A 22,207-nucleotide genomic window follows, 5' to 3' on the forward strand; every position below is an offset into this window, starting at 1 on the left:
ATGACAAGGGCCAGTAATAGCATCCTGTTTCTCCTCTCATTCTCATGGTGTTATGGTTTTAATTCACTAATCTGTTCGGTTTCAAGTGTATACTATTATAACTGATACAGCTGGTAGATACATTTTTGATACAGGGAACTCTTTTGAATGAGCATATTAATCTGGTTAATGTTTATGGTCCTAATGATGATAATCCCAAATTCTTTGAGAATGTACAGTGGGGAAAAAAGTATTAAGTCAGCCACCAATTGTGCAAGTTCTCCCACTTAAAAAGATGAGAGAGGCCTGTAATTTTCATCATAGGTACATGTCAACTATGACAGACAAAATGAGAAGAAAAAGAAATCCTGAAAATCACATTGTAGGATTTTTTATGAATTTATTTGCAAATTATGGTAGAAAATAAGTATTTGGTCACCTACAAACAAGCAAGATTTCTGGCTCTCACAGACCTGTAACATCTTCTTTAAGAGGCTCCTCTGTCCTCCACTCGTTACCTGCATTAATGGCACCTGTTTGAACTTGTTATCAGTATAAAAGACACCTGTCCACAACCTCAAACAGTCACACTCCAAACTCCACTATGGCCAAGACCAAAGAGCTGTCAAAGGACACCAGAAACAAAATTGTAGACTTGCACCAGGCTGGGAAGACTGAATCTGCAATAGGTAAGCAGCTTGGTTTGAAGAAATCAACTGTGGGAGCAATTATTAGGAAATGGAAGACATACAAGACCACTTATAATCCCCCTCGAGCTGGGGCTCCACGCAAGATCTCACCCCGTGGGGTCAAAATGATCACAAGAACGGTAAGCAAAAATCCCAGAACCACACGGGGGGACCTAGTGAATGACCTGCAGAGAGCTGGGACCAAAGTAACAAAGCCTACCATCTGTAACACACTACGCCGCCAGGGTCTCAAATCCTGCAGTGCCAGACGTGTCCCCCTGCTTAAGCCAGTACATGTCCAGGCCCGTCTGAAGTTTGCTAGAGTGCATTTGGATGATCCAGAAGAGGATTGGGAGAATGTCATATGGTCAGATGAAACCAAAATTTAACTTTTTGGTAAAAACTCAACTCGTCGTGTTTGGAGGACTCAGAACCCGAGTAAAAGGGAGAATTCAGGTTCACATTTAAATCATATTCTCATGTAGACTACTTTTTAGTTTCTTGCTCATTGCTTCCCAATGTAGCAGGAAGTGGATATGATACTATTGTTTTGAATAGCCATTCCCCTGTGTGATTATTCTATAGGGATACAAAACTAGTAAAAGGATCCTCTAGATGGCGTTTGCATCCCAGATGGTTAAAGGACCCAGACTTCTTACATTACGTTGGAGTGCATATAGATGTTTATTTCACATTGAACACTGACCAAACGTCAGCGAGTACCAGATGGGAGGATTTCAAAGCACATATTTAAGGGCAAATTATACGTTTTACCAGTTTCAAATCTAATAAATCAGAAAATGAGAGACGGAGAGCAAAATGAGAGAATTGGAGAGGGAAGCTTTTTTGGATAACTCAGTAGAAGTAAACAAGGAATGATTTGGTCTTAAACCTCAGTATGAAGAACTTCCCACCTCAAAGGCTGCAAACAGCTTTACTAGGCTGAAACAGTCCTATGATCAAGGTGATAAACCTGGTAAATTGCTGGACTGGCACATTAAGAAGTCAAATTCAGCCTTTAATGCAATTCATAATTTACAAGGACAATTATCAATGGATCCTGTAGAAATGAACCAAACATTTGCTTCCTACTACAACACACTTTACAACTTTGAATCTCCTGAGAACTGAACTAGTCAGGTCTTCATTTTCCCTCTATTTCAGAAGACACTCATTTGGATCTGATAAAAGGAATTGGATGGTGTTGAAATATCTGATGCTATTTTCGATATGAAGGGAGGTAAAGCGGAAGGTCCAGATGGGCTCCCAATAGATATTTAAGGACAAACTTCTAGGTCCACTTTTGGATATGTACAGTGCATTAGGAAAGTACTCAGACCCCTTTACTTTTTCCACAATTTGATTCGTAACAGCCTTATTCTGAAATTGATTAAATAAAAAAAATCCTCATCAATCTACACACAATACCTCATAATGACAAAGTGAAAACAGGTTCTTAGACATTTTTGAAAATGTATTAAAAATAAAACAGCAGAAATACCTTCTTTACATAAGTATTCACACCCTTTACTATGAGACTCGAAATTGAGCTCAGGTGGATACTGTTTCCATTGATCATCCTTGAGATGTTTCTAAAACTTAATTGGTGTCCAACTGTGGTAAATTCAATTGATTGGAGATGATTTGGAAAGTCACACAACTGTCTATATAGGTGACCAAGAACATGATGGTCACTCCTCTATGGAAATGTGAGAACCTTCCAGAAGGACAACCATCTCTTCAGCACTCCACCAATCAGGCCTTTATGGTAGAGTGGCCAGACGGAAGCCACTACTCAGCAAAAAGCACATGACAGCCCGCTTGGAGTTTGCCAAAAGGCACCTAAAGGACTCGGACCATGATAAACAAGATTCTCTGGTCTGATGAAACCAAGATTTAACTTCTTGGCCTGAATGACAAGCATCATGTCTGGAGGAAACCTGGCACCATCCTTATGGTGAAGCATGGTGGTGGAAGCATATTGCTGCGGGGATGTTGTTCAGCGGCAGGGACTGGGAGCCTAGTCAGGATAGAGGGAAAGATGATTGGAGCAAAGTACAGAGAGATCCTTGATGAAAACCTGCTCAAGTGCGTTCAGGACCTCAAGACCGGGGCGATGTTCACCTTCCAACAGGACAACGACCCTAAGCACACAGCCAAGACAACGCAGGAGTGGCTTCGGGACAAGTCTCTGAATGTCCTTGAGTGGCCCAGCCAGAGCCGGGACTTAAACCCAATCGAACATCTCTGGAGACCTGAAAATAGCTGTGCAGCGACGCGCCCCATCCAACCTGACAGAGCTTGAGAGGATTTGCAGAGAAGAATGGGAGAAACTCCCCAAATACAGGTGTGCCAAGGTTATAGCGTCATACACATTAAGACTTTGGCTGTAATCAATGCCAAAGGTGCTTAAACAAAGTACTGAGTAAAGGGTCTGAATACTTATGGAAATGTGATTGTTCAGTTGTTGTTTTTGCAACAACTGATAAAAACACGTTTTTGCTTTGTCATTATGGGGTATTGTGTGTAGATTGATGAGGGAAAAAAACAATTTAATCAATTTTACAATAAGGCTGTAAAGTAACAAAATGTCGAAAAAGTCAAGGGGTCTGAATACTTTTCGAATGCACTGTATATAGACAGGTGTGTGCCTTTCCAAATCATGTCCAACAAACTTAGTTAGATAGAACCTGCTCTTACCCTGAGAAACAGATTTCCCAATCTTCTTCTCCTCTTCTTCATCTTTAATGTTGACATTCAGCTCCAGTGTTTGACTGCAGTCTTCCAGCTTCACTGATGCCATCTCTGGATCCTACAGTAAACTGGGCTCCACTGTCGCAATCAGGACCCAGTGACTGTAGGTTTGGACTCAGCGTGGAAGGAGAGAGGCAGGCTGGGTGTTGTCCTCACTGTTGATGTTACCGGCCTCAGACTTATCTGAATCGGCCAGTATTAATAAAGAGAAACAGATACAAAAAGTTATTGTCTTCACAGTTCTGGCACTTTCTTTATTCTCTAAAAATATTTTCACTTTTTTCTTGTTCAATTATCTAATTCAGTGCTTGACTTGGACTGAAATAGGTGCCAATACTCATTTTGGGTGCCGGTACTGTTCATATTAAGGAGCTGGAGCTCCACAATACTTTTGAGCTAATACCTAACCTATAGTAGATCAAAGCATAAATGACTCAAAATCCATTTAGTACAAGGTTACAGTTTGTTTTAGACAGCACTATGTGCTAATTTCCTAAATAACCTTGTCTTCACTGTATTACTTCAATCAAAAACCAATTGTATTTCCTGGTCACACCATAGCAACATTTATTGATAAAGACAGAAACAACAGAATGTGTCTGAATATTAGTACACATGTAGAAAACTTATAATCATTACATTCTGCTTCAAAACAGTAGTGCGACCGTGAAATTGTCTCTGATGCACCCGCACTGTCCTCACTGAAGTCCGTTGACGCTGACCGAGAGTAGCCGCCATTTTATCAGCTTGGGAATTTTACACAAAAACAATAATATGCTAAACGAACTCAAAATCTCAAATAAATTGATTATTTATTAAACTAACATGAGAAAAGTATGTACATTCACTCACACAAACCCAACATCTTTAGCTATGTGACTTGTAAAATAGTTTTTATCACGTTCTTTCACTCACTCGGTTTGACACAAAAATAACACATCAAACCTTTACCAAACGTGATAATACCTTAACGGATGTGTTAACTAGCATGGTATGACATGTTCTTTCGACATTAGAAAGTTTAAACGTGCTATTACATACCTGTAGTAATAAATAGAAACGGACACAAAGGTTATCTTCTTGACTGCACAGTTCAGACGCTTTCTTTATTGTGAAGAATGGTGCCCGCCTGCCCGGAACTTCCTGTTCCCCCACTACTAACGGTCCGTGCATTCCGAGATCAGATTACAACATTTCATTAAATTACTAAAAAAGTGTAAACTGTAGCAATTTATTTCCCTTTATAATTTATTAGCCTAAGCATGACCTTCATCCAAATAATTTCTCTAGGATTGGAACCGGTTCAGGGAACAGAACTGAAAAATAACGTTAAAAAGAACCGGAAACTAAAGTGTTCTATACTTTTCAGGAACAGCAGTTAATTTAAAAGCATGTAATCCAGGTAATAACCTTATTTTACTTTCCGGGTATTTTTCTCCAGTCCCACAAAATCGCAACAAAGCTCCCTGTAGAAACATATTCCAGTTTCTGCCTGCCAGCTGGAATGGAAACCTTTGCCAGTGGGTGTGCGTGTGGAAACTACCTGCTCCTCCCCTCTGAAGCATAGGTTACTGTATCCTACTGACAACGTTACAAGCATGATTCAGAAATTAGGGAGATATGTTTAATTTGAGAAGAATGGATTAACTTTTTCAATGCTAGTTAAGGATACTATAGTCACCACGTTTCACATTGGATTTATTAACGACATAAAGGTAAGACCTGTTTTTAATTCTAGTGCGGCACTGCCCACACAAGGTTGTTAGCTAGCTATTATCTGCTCTGTTCCAACGTTAAACCAACTCTGAAGTTCAAAGACATTCAAAGTTCCTCCATAGAAGCCACTCCTCCGTAAGTATAATTCTGTGGGCCTAATTCAGATAATGCAGGTCATAACACGATGCCCAGCTCTTCAATGCAAGCTTTCTCTATCCTCTAACGAGCTCTCCATACCCGCAAAATGTCGCACCTTACACTGTGATGGGCAGCACAGTGTGCTCTGAATGATTTTTCTTATACAGATACTCTGTGGTGTACTAGTGTATTTATTCTCCCACTTGGATGTCACTTCCACAAGCTTTAAATTGAGGGGCAGGTTGTCAGGATGGGTAATGTACTGTACACATTAATTACAATACTCCTAAAGATACACTTCATTTTAACTAGCTAAATCCTGTGTAACAACTAGTAATTACATTGTACTTGGCTAACATTACATGTACTATGCTTTGAAATAGTGTCTTATTCTTCATCTGGGATTTGGATTTATTATGGATACTCTTCCTGGGGTCCACCAAAATTAAGGCAGTTCATACAATTTTAAAAACATGACAATACATTCACAGATTTCACAACACACTGTGTGCCCTCAGGCCCCTACCACATATCTACAGTACAAAAATCCATGTGTACGTGTGTGTATAGTGCGTATGTTATCGTGTGTGTGTGCATGTGTCTGCGCCTATGTTTGTGTTGCTTCACAATCCCCGCTGTTCAATAAGGTGTTTTTTAAATCTGTTTTTTAAATCTAATTTTACTACTTGCATCAGTTACTTGATGTGGAATAGAGTTCCATGTAGTCATGGCTCTATGTAGTACTGTGCACCTCTCATAGTCTGTTCTGGACTTGGGGACTGTGAAGAGACCTCTGGTGGCATGTCTTGTGGGGTATGCATGGGTGACCGAGGTGTGCGCCAGTAGCTCAAACAGACAGCTCGGTGCACCCAACATGTCAACACCTCCACTTTGAGCCATGAGAGATCGACATGTATATTATTATTAGCTCTCTGTGTACATCCAAGGGCCAGCCGTGCTGCCCCTTTCTGAGCCAATTGCAATTTTCTTAAGTCCTTTTTTGTGGCACCTGACCACACGACTGTACAGTAGTCCAGGTGTGACAAAACTAGGGCCTGTAGGACCTGCCTTGTTGATAGTGTGGTTAAGAAGGTAGAGCAGCGCTTTATTATGGACATATTTCTCCCCATTTTAGCTTCTGTTGTATCAATATTTTTTGACCATGAAAGTTTAAAATCCAGGGTTACTCCAAGCAGTTTAGTCACCTCAACTTGCTGAATTTCCACATTATTTATTACAAGATTTAGTTGAGGTTTAGGGTTTAGTGAATGATTTGTCCCAATTACAATGCTTCTAGTTTTAGAAATATTTAGGACTAACTTATTCCTTTCCACCCACTCAAAAGCTAACTGCAACTCTTTGTTAAGTGTTGCAGTCATTTCAGTCGCTGTAGTAGCTGACATGTATAGTGTTGAGTCATCCTCATACATAGACACTTGTATTAGATCGGTTTTCATAAACTCAACCAAGTTAACTCAGATGGGATGCTTTATTTTGGAGGCAAGTGCTAGCAACAACATTGACTGGAGATATATTTTGAACAGTCCACATTAATGTTTAAGTAAAATATTTTTTATTTTACCAGGTAAGTTGACTGAGAACACATTCTCATTTACAGCAACAACCTGGGAAATAGTTACAGCGGAGAGGATGGGGGATGAATGAGCCGATTGGAAGCTAGGGATGATTAGGTGGCCATGATGGTATGAGGGCCAGATTGGGAATTCAGCCAGACACTGGGGTTAACACCCCTACTCTTACGATAAGTGGCATGGGATCTTTAGTGACCGCAGACAGTCAGGGCACCCGTTTAATGTCCCATCTGAAAGACGGCACACAGGGCAATGTCCCCAATCACTGCCCTGGGGCATTGGGGTGTTATTTTTCTTGCTGGTCCTCCCCTCTGCATGCCACACCCCCTCCCATTGTACTGTATGCATGAACACATTTGGAACAATGGCTGCCTAAAATGCTGTGGTTCTACTAACACAGAAGGAAAGGTTGTGATAGACGTGGGCCATCACAGGTGAGTTCACAGCTCTTTCTGTTCATAAATGACAATGACTCACCCTCAAATGGCCCATCAATACCAGAGCTCTACAAGACTATTTACGGTAACGCTTCCTTTTATGGGGTCCTTATTACAGTGTAATTACATGTAACTACACCGTAACAAGACTATTTACATAATCAACTGGACATTACAACAGCCTGAAACTCAATATAGTCCTGGGCATATATTGGACTCCAACAATGGGGGATGGAAAGGGTCTGTTGAAATGAATACTGTAGTGGTGTGAGAAAGGTAACACAAGCTTCCTCTCTGGTTCCACTCCCCAATAGTAAGTGGGTCATTGTTGATTTGTTGTGGTAATGCTGTCCCTGGACTTTGGTACCGTATAAGACACTTTAAAATGACACCACTTTTCCCCCCATTTTATTTCACTGTTATTTAATAAGAAACATATGTATGTCCTTTATACTGCAAAACATCTATTTGTATGCATTGTAGCAAATACTGGTGGCTAGCATATTGGCTTGTCCCAATGGTGATGTGTAAAGGTGTAGTGTCATGTTTTGACTAGATAATAGACATGTACATTATTTTGAATGCCATGAATTAAACAAAACCATTGTATTTTCTGTATAGATAAACCAAAAAAACAAAGGTTGACCAGCACAAATTCATGTAGAATGTTTATTTTTCATTACCAGATCAATTACGTTCATTACAGTTATCCAAATATATTTATCAATGACAAAAATAATGAATCTAGTTTTAAAAGACAATTTAATAAACACATGTAGTCGTTTCATAGCCTGTGTATCATTAAATGAAAGTTATTGCTGCCTTATTGCCTGCGTCCGTAACGGGTCCGCGGTCAAACGACCACCCCTCATCACTGTCAAACGCTCCCAAAAACACTTCAGCGAGCAGGCCTTCCTAATTGACCTGGCCCAGGTATCCTGGATGGATATAGATCTCATTCCGTCAGTAGGGGATGCCTGGTTGTTCTTTAAAAGTAATTTCCTCTCAATCTTAAATAGACATGCCCCATTCAAAAAATACAGAACTAAGAACCGATATAGCCCCTGGTTTTCCTCAGACTTGACTGCCCTTGACCAGCACAAAAACATCCTGTGGCGTACTGCATTAGCATCAAATAGCCCCCGCGATATGCAACATTTCAGGGAAGTTAGGAACCAATATACACAAGCAGTTAGGAAAGCAAAGGCTAACTTTTTCAAACAGAAATTTGCATCCTGTAGCACTAACTCCAAAAAGTTTTGGGACACTGTAAAGTCCATGGAAAATAAGAGCACTTCCTCCCAGCTGCCCACTGCACTGAGGCTAGGAAACACTATCACCACTGATAAATCTACAATAATCGAGAATTTCAACAAGCATTTTGCTACGGCTGGCCATGCTTTCCACCTGGCTACCACTACCCCGGCCACCAGCTCTGCTCCCTCCGCTGCAACTTGCCCATGCCCCCCCCGCTTCTCCTTCACACAAATCCAGACAGCTGATGTTCTAAAAGAGCTGCAAAATCTGGACCCCTACAAATCATCTGGGCTAGACAATCTGGACCCTTTCTTTCTAAAACTAGCCGCCGAAATTGTCGCAACCCCTATTACTAGCCTGTTCAACCTCTCTTTCGTAACATCTGAGATCCCCAGAGATTGGAAAGCTGCCGTGGTCATCCCCCTCTTCAAAGGGGGTGACACTCTAGATCCAAACTGTTACAGACCCATATCCATCCTGCCCTGCCTTTCAAAAGTTTTTGAAAGCCAAGTCAACAAACAGATCACCGACCATTTCGAATCCCACCGTACCTTCTCCACTATGCAATCCGGTTTCCGAGCTGGTCATGGGTGCACTTCAGCCACGCTCAAGGTCCTAAACAATATTATAACCGCGATCGATAATAGACAGTACTGTGCAGCCGTTTTCATTGACCTGGCCAAGGCTTTCGACACTGTCAACCATCGCATTCTTATTGGCAGACTAAATAGCCTTGGTTTCTCAAATGACTGCCTCGCCTGGTTCACCAACTACTTCTCAGATAGAGTTCAATGTGTCAAATCGGAGGGCCTTTTGTCTGGACCTATGGCAGTCTCTATGGGGGTGCCACAGGGTTCAATTCTTGGGCCGACTCTTTTCTCTGTGTATATCAATGACGTCGCAAAAATCTCTGAAGCTGGAGAGACTTATCTCCCTCACTAACTTTAAGCATCAGTTGTCAGAGCACCTTACCGATCACTGCACCTGTACACAGCCCATCTGAAATTAGCCCGCCCAACTACCTCATCCCTATATTGTTATTTATTTTGCAAATTTGTACCCCAGTATCTCTATTTGCACATCATCTCTTGCACATCTATCAGTCCAGTGTTAATACTAATTGTAATTATTTTGCACTATAGCCTATTTTATTGCCTTACCTCCATAACTTGCTAAATTTGCACACACTGTATATTATATGTATTTCTGTTGTATTTTTGACTTTGTTTTGTTTTACCCCATATGTAACTCTGTATTGTTGTTTTTAATCGCACTGCTTTGCTTTATCTTGGCCAGGTCGCAGTTGTAAATGAGAACTTGTTCTCAACTGGTTTACCTGGTTAAATAAAGGTGATTTAAAAAAAAAAAAAATTATGAAAGTTATGTAGTAAAAACGAATCCACCCAAAGTAATGGTGAAAACTGATCATCACACCATCTCTATCTGATACATGTCTACGAGCTCATTCCCACAGAATACTGCAGAGGGACAACTTGGTGTCAGAGAAAAACGTACTATATGTTACAAAAAAACATCCCACTCAATATAGTATGATACAGTATGTTATGTTACCTTACATTGGCCTATGGATGTAATACCATTTCTAGGATGTATAGTATGTTACGAATTACAATTCGTTCAATATGTTACGAATTTGCAATATGTATGATATTTTACTAATTCCAATTTGTTGTTTTTAACATTAATTTACATGCTAAGTAGTATCATGTTAAGCTAACATGCAAAGTACACTACATATACAAAAGTATGTGGACACCACTTTAAAAATAGTGGATTTGGCTATTTCAGCCACACACGTTGCTGACAGGTGTATAAAATTGAGCACACCGCCATGCAATCTCCATAGACAAACACTGGCAGTAGAATGGCCTCACTGAAGAGCTCAGTGACTTTCAATGTGGCATCGTCATAGGATGCCACTTCTCCAACAAGTCAGTTGGTCGAATTTCCGACCAACCCCCCTCCTTTTGTTTTAGCCTTAAAGGGACATTTCTAAATGTTTCAACTCCATGTTCATCATCTCCAGCACCACCCCAACATCAACATATGTGGAAATGGCGCGTTTCTAAGTTTTGTACTAAAAAAGATAATTTCCAGTGACATTCAATATTCCCATCAGCATGAAACAGCAGGAAACGGGATTCATCAGACCAGGCTATGTTTTTCTATTTTTCCAGTGTCCAGTGTTTTCATTCCATAGCCCACTGCAACTGCAGTTTCTTGTTTTCTGCTGAAAGCTAATGGGGATCCATAATAAATACACCACAACTACATCATTAAGGATCATAGCAAATCCAAGGTAATCTCAATATCATTACAGTAGAAGCTAACAAAACACACCAAAACTGACCAGGTGCACACTGATCAATAAAGTAAAGAGAGGCTAACATTCTAGAACGCTCCCTTTGATTTAGAATTTTAGGACCCCTTTAGTTATAAAAATATATATTTAAAAATGAATTTGGCCTTTACTACTATATCCAATAGAAACACATTGAATAACACATTCATAAATGGCCCAAAAACAGACTAATGGTGAAAACTGATCATCACATCATCTCTATCTGATACATTCAGTACAATGTAGTATTTTATTAGGATCCCCAGCGGCTACTCTTCCTGGGGTACAAACAGGAAACACAAAAAATACATCAAATCCATCATCAAGCACTACATTTACAATTTAGTAACGTCGCAGATGCTCCCATCCAGAGTGACCCACAGCTAGTGCATTCATCTTATGATAGCCAGGAGAGACAACATAGTGGCTACTAAAAACTCCCTATGAAGCAGGAACCTAGGGAGAAACATAGAGAGGAACCAGGCTCAAAGGGGTGGCCAGTCCTCTTCTGGCTGTACCAGGTGACATATGTTTACACATCAGTAGGCTGTACAATACAAAAGGGGGGGGGGGGGAACTATTCTAAAAGTTGGTAAGAGTCGAAAGCTAAAAAGGGGCAAAAGTCATGCAAATTATGGGCCATATCATCCTCAACAGCAAACACAGGTTCTTAGAAATGTTTTCACATTTATTAAAAACATTAATACCTTATTTACATACACCTTAGCCAAATACATTTAAACTCAGATTTTCACAATTCCTGACATTTAATCCTAGTAAAAATTCCCTGTCTTAGGTCAGTTAGGATCACCACTTTATTTTAAGAATGTGAAATGTCAGAATAATAGAGACAATGATTTATTTCAGCTTTTATTTATTTAATCACATTCGCAGTGGGTCAGAAGTTTACATACTCAATTAGTATTTGGTAGCATTGCCTTTATATTGTTTAACTTGGGTCAAACGTGTCGGGTAGCCTTCCACAAGCTTCCCACAATAAGTTGGGTGAATTTTGGCCCATTCCTCCTGACAGAGCTGGTGTAACGGAGTCAGGTTTGTAGGCCTCCTTGCTCGCACACACCTTTTCAATTCTGCCCAAATGTTCTATAGGATTGAGGTCAGGGCTTTGTGATGGCGACTCCAATACCTTGACTTTGTTGTCCTTAAGCCATTTTGCCACAACTTGGAAGTATGCTTGGGGTCATTGTCCATTTGGAAGACCCATTTGCGACCAACCTTTAACTTCCTGACTGATGTCTTGAGATGTTGCTTCAATATATCCACATAATGTTCCTTCCTCATGATGCCATCTATTTTGTGAAGTGCACCAATCCCTCCTGCAGCAAAGCACCCCGACAGCATGATGCTGCCACCCCCGTGCTTCACGGTTGGGATGGTGTTCTTCTGCTTGCAAACATAACATTATTTTCCTCCAAACATAACAATGGTCATTATGGCCAAACAGTTTTTTGTTTCATCAGACCAGAGGACATTTCTCAAAAAAAGTACGATCTTTGTCCCCATGTGCAATGGCAAACCGTAGTCTGGCTTTTTTTATGGCGGTTTTGGAGCAGTGGCTTCTTCCTTGCTGAGCGGCCTTTCAGGTTATGTCGATATAAGACTCATTTTACTGTGGATATAGACACTTTTGTACCCGTTTCCTCCAGCATCTTCACAATGTCCTTTGCTGTTGTTCTGGGATTGATTTGCATGTCATCTCTAGGAGACAGAACGCATCTCCTTCCTGAGCGGTATGATGGCTGCGTGGTCCCATGGTGTTTATACTTGCATACTATTGTTTGCACAGATGAACGTGGTCCCTTCAGGCGTTTGGAAATTGCTCCCAAGGATGAACCAGACTTGTAGAGGTCTACACATTTTTTTCTGAGGTCTTGGCTGATTTCTTTTCATTTTCCAATGATGTCAAGCAAAAAGGCACTGAGTTTGAAGGTAGACCTTGAAAAACATCCACAGGTACACCTCCTATTGACTAAAATTATGTCAATTAGCCTATCAGAAGCTTCTAAAGCCATGACATCATTTTCTGGAATTTTCCAAGCTGTTTAAAGGCACAGTCAACTTAGTGTATGTAAACTTCTGACCCACTGGAATTGTGATACAGTGAATTATAAGTGAAATAGATCTGTCTGTAAACAATTGTTGGAAAAATGACTTGTGTCATGCACAAAGTAGATGTCCTAACCGACTTGCCAAAACTATAGTTTGTTAAAAATAAATTTGTGGAGTGGTTGAAAAACGAGTTTTAATGACTCCAACCTAAGTGTATGTAAACTTCCGACTTCAACTGAATATGGACAAGCAATGACAGAGCGACATGGACTAAGATACAGTAGAATATTATAGAATACAGTATATACATATATAGACAACCAATGACAGAGCGGCATATACAATAGAATATTATAGAATACAGTATATACATATGAGATGTGTAAAATAATTCACAACATCAGCTGAGCTAAAAGTTCCTGTTGTTATTTTTTAAATGTGCCATAAGGTTTATTTTATTTTATGTTTTTTTGAATCTGGTTTTATTGCTAGTTTGAGTTACCTGGCAGAGAGTTCCATGTAGTCATGGCTCTATTTAATACTGTGTGTTTCCCAGCGTCTGTTCTGGACCTGGGGACTGTGAAGAAACCTCTTGCTGCATGTCTTGTGTTGTACCGATGAGTGTCCGAACTAGCTCATTCCCACAGAAAACTGCAGAGGAAAGCAGTACCACCCAGTCATCTATCAGACCTCACTGAGTGTATTCAACCCTAAGGGCAAATCCAAGGTCATCTCAATATCTTTACAGTAGAAGATAACAAAACACTAAAATTGTGTCACAATTCTCTCACAGTGAGAAACAATAGGATTACAATAATTATAATAATAATATGCCATTTAGCAGACGCTTTTATCCAAAGTGACTTACAGTCATGCGTGCATACATTTTTTAAATTTATTTTTTGTGTATGGGTGGTCCCGGGGATCGAACCCACTACCTTGGCGTTACAAGCGCCGTGCTCTACCAGCTGAGCTACAGAGGATCACAATTGAGTGTTAATGTTATCAAATTCACTGTTACCACTTCCTTTATGAGGTGAGAATTAAGTGATGGAGTGACTTTAATCTTAGCTTGTCTGAGACAACTGAGGCTTCTCTCCTTTATGTATACGTTGATGTGTTTTTAAGTTAATGTGTTGAGAGAAACTCTTCCCACAGTCAGAGCAGTAGTAAGGTTTCTCTCCTGTGTGCACCCTCTGATGAATTTTTAGATTGGTTGATGTTGTGAAGAATTTTACACAATCCGAGCAGGAGTAAGGCTTCTCTCCTGTATGCATACGTTCATGTAGTTTTAAGTCGCCCAGTCGAGAGCAACTCTTTCCACAGTAAGAGCAGGAGTAAGGCTTCTCTCCTGTGTATGTTCTCCGATGAACTTTTAGCTCAGCTGATGATTTAAAACATTTTCCACAGTCAGAGCAGAAGTAAGGCTTCTCTCCTGTGTGTGTTCTCTGATGAACTTTTAGCTCTGCTGATGATTTAAAACATTTTCCACAGCCAGAGCAGGTGTAAGGCTTCTCTCCCTTATGTATAGCTTGGTGTCCTTTTAAGTGGCTAAGTTGAGAGAAAGTCTTCCTACAGTCAGAGCAGCAGTAAGGCTTCTCTCCTGTGTGTATACGTTCATGTTGTTTTAAGTTGCCCGGTTGAGAGAAACTCGCCCCACAGTCAGAGCAGGAGTAAGGCTTCTCTCCTGTGTGTATACATTCATGTTGTCTTAAGTTGCCCAGTTGAGAGAAACTCTTCCCACACACAGAGCAGAAGTAAGGCTTCTCTCCTGTGTGTGTTCTCTGATGAACTTTTAGCTCAGCTGATGTTGTGAAGCATTTTACACAATTAAAGCAGGAGTAAGGCTTCCCTCCTGTATGCATACGTTCATGCCGTTTTAGGTGGCTCGGTTGAGAGAAACTCTTTCCACAGTCTGAGCAGGAGTAAGACTTCTCTCCTGTATGTATACGATCATGTATTTTTAGGTCGCCCAGTCGAGAGAAACATTTTCCACAGTAAGAGCAGGCGTAAGGCTTCTCTCCTGTGTGTATAAGTTCATGTATTTTTAAGTCCGCCAGTCGAGAGAAACTCTTTCCACAGTCAGAGCAGGAGTAAGGCTTCTCTCCTGTGTGCACTCTCTGATGAACTGTCAGAGCCTTTGATGTTGTGAAATTCTTCCCACAGTCAGTGCAGAAATACAGATTCTCGCCTGTGTGTATTTGTAGGTGTATTTTTAACTTTGATAGAATTGGGAAAATCTCCTCACAATGTGGGCAGTGGTGAGACCTCTTAGCTCTGTGATCTTCCTGCTGTTGCTCTCTGGATGTAGAGAATGTCTCAATACGGTCTCCTGTGTGAACAACATCAGAAGAACCAGTCAATTGGTGTAATATACAGTACCAGTCAAAGGCTGACACACCTACTCATTCAAGGGTTTTTCTTTATTTTTTAAAACTATTTTCTACCTTGTAGAATAATAGTGAAGACATCAGACCTATTCTATAACACATATGGAATCATGTAGTAACCCAAAAAAGTGTTAAACATATGTTGTATTTTAGATTATTCAATGTAGCCACCCTTTGCCTTGACAGCTTTCCAAACTCTTGGCATTCTCTCAACCAACTTCACCTGGAATACTTTTCCAACAGTCTTGAAGGAGTTCCCACATATGCTTAGCACTTGTTGGCTGCTTTTCCTTCACTCTGCGGTACAACTCATCCCAAATCTCAATTGGGTTGAGGTCGGGTGATTGTGGATGCCAGGTCATCTGATGCACCACTCCATCACTCTCCTTCTTGGTCAAATAGCCCTTACACAGCCTGTAGGTGTGTTGGGTCATTGTCCTGTTGAAAAACAAATGATAGTCCCACTAAGTGCAAACCAGATGGGATGGCGTATCACTGCAGAATGATGTGGAGCCATGCTGGTTAAGTGTGCCTTGAATTCTAAATAGATCACAGACAGTGTCACCAGCAAAGCACCCCCACACCATGACACATCCTCCTCCATGCTTCACAGTGGATCTACACATGCAGAGATCTTCCGTTCACCTACTCTGTGTCTCACAAAGAGCTGTTGGAACCAAAAATCGGACATTTGGACTCATCAGACCAATGGACAGATTTCCACCGGTCTAATGTTCAATGCTCGTGTTTTTTTGCCCAAGAAAGTATCTTCTTCTTATTGGTGTCCTTCAGTAGTGGTTTCTTTTCAGCAATTCGACCTTGAAGGCCTGATTCACGCGGTCTCCTCTGAATAGTTGATGTTGAGATGTGTCTGTTACTTGAACTCTGAATAATTTATTTGGGCTGCAATTTCTGAGGCTGATAACTATAATGAACTTGCCATAATATGGACTTGGTCTTTTAGCAAATAGCATACCACCCCTACCTTGTCACAACACAACTGATTGGCTCAAATGCATTAAGAAATTCCACAAATTAACTTTTAACAAAGCACACCTGTTAATTGAAATGCATTCCAGGTGTGCCAAGAGTGTGCAAAGCTGTAATCAAGGCAAAGGGTGGCTACTTAGAAGAACTTAAAGTATAAAATATATTTTGATATGTTTAACACTTTTTTGGTTACTAAACGATTCCATATGTGTTGTTGAATAGCTTTGATGTCTTCACTACTATTACACAAGACAGAGACAACATAGTGGTTACTAAAAACTCCCTATAAAGCAGGAACCCAGGGAGAAACATAGAGAGGAACCAGGCTTAAAAGGGTGGCCAGTCCTCTTCTGGCTGTACCAGGTGAAATATGTTTACATATCAGTAGGCTGTACAATACAAGGGGGGGGGGGGGGGGGGAACTATTCTAAAAGTGGGTAAGAGTCAAAAGCTAAAAAGGGGCAAAAGTCATTAAAATGATGAGCCATATCATCCTCCACTCACTATCACAAGGGTTAGTAACTACACAGACTCATTTCATAGAACTTTAAAACACTGGCAGTTTGTCTACTTCACTTCTTTAGTCTACTCTCTGAGCACTCCAGATAGCCCAGTGAATAAAACACATGCTGGCAATACTGGTGTAAAACCATGCAAGGGTCAGTAATATGAAATAATATCTACCTTCTCATTGAAATAGTTCATCATGAAACAACTTTTCATGCACATTGGGATGTTGGAATGAATAACACAAACTTAGTTAGATAGAACCTGCTCTTACCATGAGAAACAGATTCCCCAATCTTCTCCTCCTCTTCTTCATCTTTAATGTTGACATTCAGTTCCAGTGTTTGACTGCAGTCTTCCAGCATCACTGATGCCATCTCTGGATCCTGCAGTGCAAACTGGGCTCCACTGTCACAATCAGGATCCACTGACCGTAGGTTTGGACTCAGCGTGGAAGGAGAAAGGCTTGCTGGGTTTGTCCTCACTGTTGATGTTACCGGACTTATACCTGAGTTGGCAAGTAGTAATAAAGAGAAACGGAAACAAAGTATATTGTCTTGACAATTCAGGGACATTCTTTATTCTCTAAAAATATTTTGTATTTTTCAATCATCTAATTTAGTGTTTGACTGAAAAAGTACTAATTTTGGGTGCCGGTACGGTATATATTTAGGTGCAGGAGCCCCACAATACCTTTGAGCTAATATTCTATAAGAGGAACATGAGCTCAAGCAGTAGACATTTCAGGTGCTGATATTCAGCTCTGTTGAGCTTCTGTCCAAGTCAAAACACTGATCTCATTTTTAATAGATCAGGTAGCTAAGAATTGACAACAAATAATTAACATTACAAAGTACACACTACACAATGTACAGTTGAAGTCGGAAGTGTACATACACCTTAGCCAAATACATTTAAACTCAGTATTACACAATTACTGACATTTAATCTTAGTAAAAATTCCCAGTCTTACGTCAGTTAGGATCACCACTTTATTTTAAGAATGGGAAATGTCAGAATAATAGTAGAGAGAATTATTTATTGCAGCTTTTATTTCTTTCATCAGATTCCCAGTGGGTCAGATGTTTACATACACTCAATTCGTATTTGTTAGCATTGCCTTTAAATTGTTTAACTTGGGTAAACGTGTCGGGAAGCCTTCCACAAGCTTCCCACAATAAGTTGGGTGAATTTTGGCCCATTCCTCCTGACAGAGCTGGTGTAACTGAGTCAGGTTTGTAGGACTCCTTGCTCGCACACGCTTTTTCAGTTCTGCCCACACATTTTCTATAGGATTGAGGTCAGGGCTTTGTGATGGCGACTCCAATACCTTGACTTGTTGTCCTTAAGCCATTTTGCCACAACTTTGGATGTATGCTTGGGATCATTGTCCATTTGGAAGACCTATTTGCGACCAAGCTTTATCTTGCTGACTGATATCTTGAGATGTTGCTTCAATATATCCATATAAAATTTTCCTTCCTCATGATGTCATCTATTTTGTGAAGTGCACCAGTCCCTCCTGAAGCAAAGCACCCCCACAGCATGATGCTGCCACCCCTGTGCTTCGCGGTTGGCATGGAGTTCTTCGGCTTGCAAGCATCCCCCTTTTTCCTCCAAACATAACCCATTCCTCAAAAATTGATGGGGTTAGGATTTGGGCTAAATCAACTGATGCTGATGTAATTGTGTTTTCTGAAACCTGGCTCAGCAAGTCTATTTTTGATAAGGATATTTGTATAAGTGGTTACAATGTTTATCGTGCAGATTGGGTTAAGAAAGGTGGGGGTGTGGCTATATATGTAAAATCTAAATTCCATGTAAGTGTGGCAAAGTCTGAAACTATTTGTAAACAGTTGGAATTTCTTGCTTTGAATATTGAGGTTTCAAAGGGCCTCTCTATAACTGTGATTGGTTGTTATAGACCCCCCTCTGCTCTTGGTGATGCATTTTCTTCTTTGATGCACCTTATGTCTAAACTTCTTTACAGTGAAATGATCTTGATTGGTGATCTCAACTGGTGTTGGTTAAAGCCGGTGTCTGATGATTTAAAAATGTTTTGTAATTCTATGAATCTTACCCAGTTGATTAATTCACCCACTCGCCCAAATCTTAAATGCCCTGATAAATCTACCCTGATTGATTTGATATTGACAAATGTTCCACATAAATATTCTGCGGTTGGTGTTTTTTGTAATGATTTAAGTGACCATTGTGCTGTTGTTGCTGTTAGAAATACTAAGGTTCCAAAGACAAATCCACGTTTTATTCGTAAGAGAATTTGAAGTGTTTTAATGAGCAGGCTTTCTTTCATGATTTGTTTTATTTTGACTGGAGCAAGATTGAGCTTATCCCTGATGTGGAAACTGCCTGGTTATTCTTTCATTATGTTTTTTTCCAAATAGTAAACAAACATGCACCATTCCGCAGGTTCAGGGTTAAAGGGCGGGATAATCCATGGTTTTCTTCTGAGCTGTCTTGTATTATTCACGACCGTAATCTAGCCTGGGCTAAAGCAAGGAAATCTTGTTCTGATGCTGATTGGCTTATTTTTAGGCAGTTAAGAAACAAGTGTTATTTTCTTCTCAGGAAGGCCAAGTCTGAATATTTTATGTCTGTTACCACTGATAACCTGAATGACCCTAGAAAGTTTTGGAATGCTATTAAGTCTATGTCTGGTAACAGTAATGTTAATGAATTACCGTCATGTGTTTTGAAGGACTCTGTTGCTATATATGACAAAACTGAAATGCTGAATTGTTTCAATGAGCACTTTGTATCATCTGGTAGGCTGTTTGATTCAGTGTCCTCTGTCTCTGTACAACCCTGTGTGGATGAACAAGTGTCCTCTGTCTCTGTACAACCCTGTGTGGATGAACCAGTGAGAGCTGGTCAAACTTTTAGCTTTCTGCCATTCTCAGTGCAGGTGGTACATAAAGCCCTGAAATCCTTAGATCAAAGAAAGCCTGCAGGTCCTGATCTTTTGGATCCCTGCTTTTTAAATCTGGCAGCTGATTTCATAGCTGAACCACTTACATATCTGTTCAATCTAACCCTGGAATGTAATGAAATTCCAAAGATCTGGAAATCAGCATTTGTCCTACCACTTTTAAAAGGGGGAGATCCAACTCTTTTAAATAATTATAGGCCAATCTCAAAGCTGTCACCCCTGGTGAAAATACTTGAAACCCTTTTAAGTGAACAGCTAAAAGAGTTTTTATTTACTAACTCTATTTTATCAATGTATCAATCAGGCTTCAGGAAGAAGCATAGCACAATTACAGCAGCCATGAAGGTTTTAAATGATATCACTGAAGCCCTTGACAAAAAACAGCACTGTGTCTCACTTTTTATTGATCTCTCTAAGGCTTTTGATACAGTTGATCATGCTATACTAAGGCAGAGATTGTTGAGTGTAGGTCTTTCGGAGCATGCAGTTGCATGGTTTGCTAACTATCTGTCTGATAGAACTCAGTGCACTCAATTTGATGGGCTTATGTCTGTTAAATTGTCTGTCCTGAATGGTGTGCCCCAGGGCTCTGTACTTGGTCCTCTCTTATTCACTATTTATATTAATGATTTAGACAAAAATGTCCAAAATGCACAACTTCATTTTTATGCTGATGATACTGTTATTTACTGTTGTGCCTCATCTCTTACAAAAGCTTTCCAGAACTTGCAAACTGCTTTTTATACTGTTCAACATACCTTGTGCCAATTGAAGCTTATCCTCAATACTGACAAAACTAAACTAATGGTGTTTTCTAATGCAATAAATAGACCTCTGAACCTTTCACCTGTTACTACCTGTCAGGGTAAGGAGATTGAGGTTGTAACCTCATATACATATCTTGGAATTCTAATTGATGACGGCCTCTCTTTTAAATTGCATATTCAACAACTTACAAAAAAATGGAAGCTGAAATTGGGATTTTATTTTAGGAATAAGGCCTGTTTTTCTTTTGAAGCCAGAAGGAGGCTAGTATCAGCTACATTTATGCCTTTACTAGACTATGGGGATATTCTATATATGAATGCTTCCGCTCAGTGTTTGAGATCAATTGACACTCTTTACCATGGTACTTTGAGATTTATTTTAAACTGCAAAACTCTTACGCACCACTGCACTTTGTATACCAGGGTTGGCTGGCCTTCTCTAGTCACTCGTAGGCTCAGTCACTGGTATACTTTTATTTACAAAGCCATTTTGGGTTTACTACCTTTTTATTTGGACATTTTTATTGTTCATAAATGTGGTGGGTACTCTCTTCGTTCACTGGACTTTATCCTGCTAACTGTTCCAAATGTCCGAACTGAATTTGGTAAAAGGTCTTTTATGTACTCTGCGCCATCGTCTTGGAACACCTTACAAAATAATTTTAAACTGGAAGAACTTGTCCCGATTGGTGTTTTTAAATCTCTGATGAAGGATTTTGAGGCTGATTACCTGACCTGTCAATGTTTTTAATTTGCTGTTTTTGATATTGTTAAACTCTTGTGAATTCATGAATGGTTTTTACTAGATTACTTGTAGTTTTTCATGTTGTCTGTCTGTAATTTATTTTTTGTAATGACTTGGTGCTGCCTATCTTGGCCAGGACGCTCTTGAAAAAGAGATTTTAAATCTCAATGAGCCCTTCCTGGTTAAATAAAGGTTAAATAAAATAAATAAAATGGTCATTATGGCCAAACAGTTATATTTTTGTTTCATCAGACCAGAGGACATTTCTCCAAAAAGTACGATATTTGTCCCCATGTGCATTTGCAAACCAGTCTGGCTTTTTTATGGTGGTTTTGGTGCAGTTGCTTCTTCCTTGCTGAGTGGGCTTTCAGGTTATGTCGATATAGGACACGGTTTACTGTGGATATAGATACTTTTGTACCTGTTTCCTCCAGCATCTTCACAAGGTCCTTTGTTGTTGTTCTGGGATTGATGTGCACTTTTCGCACCAAAGTACGTTCATCTCTAGGAGACAGAACGGGTCTCCTTCCTGAACGGTATGACGGCTGTGTGGTCCCATGTGTCACGCCCTGGCTCTGGGGACACTGTTATGTTGAGCCAGGGTGTGTAGTTGGGAGGAGGTGCGCTTATTTTCCATGGACTTTACAGTGTCCCAAAACTTTTTGGAGTTAGTGCTACAGGATGCACATTTCTGTTTGAAAAAGCTAGCCTTTGCTTTCCTAACTGATTGTGTATATTGGTTCCTGACTTCCCTAAAAAGTTGCATATCGCGGGGGCTGTTCGATGCTAATGCAGTACGCCACAGGATGTTTTTGGGCTGGTCAAGGGCAGTCAAGTCTGAGGAAAATTTTTTGAATGGGGCAT

Source organism: Coregonus lavaretus, assembly GCF_964263955.1.
Source record: "Coregonus lavaretus genome assembly, contig: HAP1_SCAFFOLD_54, whole genome shotgun sequence".
In the NCBI taxonomy this organism is placed as follows: domain Eukaryota; kingdom Metazoa; phylum Chordata; class Actinopteri; order Salmoniformes; family Salmonidae; genus Coregonus; species Coregonus lavaretus.